Source organism: Macrobrachium rosenbergii, chromosome 26 (assembly GCF_040412425.1).
Source record: "Macrobrachium rosenbergii isolate ZJJX-2024 chromosome 26, ASM4041242v1, whole genome shotgun sequence".
NCBI classification, from domain to species: Eukaryota; Metazoa; Arthropoda; class Malacostraca; order Decapoda; family Palaemonidae; genus Macrobrachium; species Macrobrachium rosenbergii.
In genome coordinates, this window is record NC_089766.1 from 19,428,092 (window position 1) to 19,431,199 (window position 3,108).

Below are 3,108 nucleotides of genomic sequence, written 5' to 3' on the forward strand. Positions count from 1 at the left end.
GCACACACATATGTACATATATATATATATATATATATATATATATATATATATATATATATATATATATATATATATATATATATATATATATATATATATATATATATATATATATATATATATATATATGTGTGTGTGTGTGTATATATATATATATATATATATATATATATATATATATATATATATATATATATATATATATATATATATATATATATATATATATATATATATATATATATATATATATATATATATATATATATATATATATATATATATATATATATATATATATATATATATATATATATATATAGATAGATAGATAGATAGATAGATAGATAGATAGATAGATAGATAGATAGATAGTAATAGATATGTGTGTGTGTGTGTGTGCGTGTATGTTTAAATTACATTGTTATTTTCCGTACATAAACTAAAAGTTTATGACAATAATATTTTCAATAGTATTTCAATTTTTCTTGTATCAATTACAATTTTTTTGTAAGACAAAGTTGAATATTTTACCTTCACTCTGCTACAGAAACGAAGGTTAGGGCCTAATATGCTTTAACGGATCATAGACCTACAGTATACTAGACTATGTACCACTAGACTATGCAAGATGCTGTGTATGCAACATAGTTACTTTTTACCTTTGTAAACTCGTGTTACATAACTTGAATAATTGCTTTACATGCCTCTGGGATTATATGCCCCAGGGAACTACTAGTGGCGCCGAAGCGAACTGTGGCCAGCAACCTCCCGTACAGTGATATTGGTTGTCTCGTACAAGTGTGTTTTTTTTTTTATTTCCAGAAGAGGGGAGACCATATATAATAATTCCATGTCGGTCTGTTGGTCCATTCCCGGATAATTAAACCAGTCACCAGGGTAAAGTTTCAATTCATCAATAAACAATCGTGAGATAATTCATTTCTCTTCTTCAACCTTAGTTTAACCAAGGTTCTCCCTTTTCGCTGGTTTTTTTTTCAATTTGTGCTGCAAGAGCGTCATCGCTGAGCGGAGCTGACACGTCTTCACTCTACCAGGTTTCGGCAGCTGAAGTGAATCAGAACGTCTCTGGGCAACGCGGATACCGGAGTCAGAACGGAACCTGATCCGCCGGTCGCAACGTCTATGGGGCCCTTTACGGTTGGGTATACCAGTTCGAGACATTGACAACTTTGCCTGTCATCGAATCTGGATTTCTGCCCACCTTTTGGATGGTGGCCTGTGTCCTTAAGGAAATCAGTAGCTGTCAGGCCCACTTATTGTTCCTCTGAAGTTCTTCCTACTAGTTCCCCCTAATGTGCTCCTTAAGTTTTCCCCTAAAGTTCCCCCTACTAGTTTCCCTAATGTTCCCATTAAGTTCCCCCTAAAGTTCCCTCAAATGCTCCCCTTAAGTTCCCCCTCCTACTTCCCGCTAGTAGTCCTCGTATGTTCCCCTTAATGTTCCCCTTAAGATCCCCTTACTAGTTAAACTAAAGTTCCCCATAATATTCCCCTCAAGTTCCCCCTAAAGTTCCCCTTACTAGTTCCCCTTAATGTTCCTCTCAAGTTCCCCCTAATGTTCCCCTTAAGTTCCTCCTTAAAGTTTCCCCTACTAGTTCCCCCAAGTTTCCCCCTACTAGTTCCCCCTAGCATACCTCATATGTTCCCCTTAATGTTCCCCTTAAGTTCCCCCTAAGGTTTCCCCTTCTAGTTTCCCCTAAAGATCCCCTACTAGTTCCCCTAATGTTACCCTTAAGTTTGCCCCTAAAGTTGCCCCTACTAGTTCCCCCTACTAGTTCCCCCCTAGCATTCATCGTATGTTCCCCCTAATGTTCCCCTAAGTTCCTCCCTAAAGTTCCCCCTACTAGTTTCCCCTAAAGTTTCCCTACTTGTTCCCCCTAATGTTGCCCTTAAGTTTACCCCTAAAGTTCCCCCTACTAGTTCCGCATAATGTTCCCCTTACATGATAAGTAGGTCAGCAGTGACCCCCGGTGACCCTACAGTGGCCTCTCCCAGCATCTCAGGTTTTGTATGAAGTGAATAACTCTTCGGATTTTTTATACCTTCTTTGGCTCGGCAGGATATCAATTTCGTTAGTTAGCTACACTCATAAATCGGTTACAGTTTCTGTCAAAACTAAGAAGTATAAAATGAAAAAAATAATAATAAAAATAAAACACGCTTTTATTAAAACCCACTAAAAAGTAAAGAATCATTTTTGGGATACGCCATAGCCTCAATGATTCTTTTCTCTTTAGTGCAGTTTAATAAAAGTCTGTTTTAAAATATATATTTTTTTTATTTAAGGCATAAACTTCGCCTACGTTGTTATACGAAAGTTTAAGGTATATATATGTGTGACCTGATTTAAGCCTATGTCCTAAAATTTAGGACTAAATTTTAGGCCTAAATATGATTCTTAGGACTTGGTCAAATTGTAGGTTAACTAAGGCTAAGCTTTGTTTAAGCTTGGTGCCTATTGTAGGCTTGTAAGCTAAGCTAAGCTTAGTGGTCCCTTATAGTCCCATAAGCTTAGATACGTTTAGTAGCCATGGTAGGCACAAAACTTAGCTAATCTTTGTGGCCATTGTAGGCCTATAAGCTTAGATAAGCTTAGTGGCCTATTGTAGGCCCATAAGACAGGATTGGCTGGTATGTTATATTATCATTTTTAAAATATTGTTATATATTACAAGAAATCAGCATTGTATATTGACATATTTAACATATAATGACAAATATATTATATATTAACATATCTAACACTTAATGACATACATACTATATATTACCATATATTGATCATACATTTAACATATATTAACATTAATATAGGCCTAGATATAGTTACTCTCCACGCCTATAAGTGTTAATATTAACGTGTGTGTGTATCTCCTTGACATTTGAGTTAATAACTTGCAAATATACTCATTAACATTTTAATGTTGGTTATTAACATCCTGATTTGCATATCGGGTCAGATAAATATATGTAAACATTTTAACATGTGGGGAATTATCAGTAATATGTCAGCCATATTGGATGATGGTATGATAATTTTGGCTTAATTTTACGATCTCTCTCTCTCTCTCTCTCTCTCTCTCT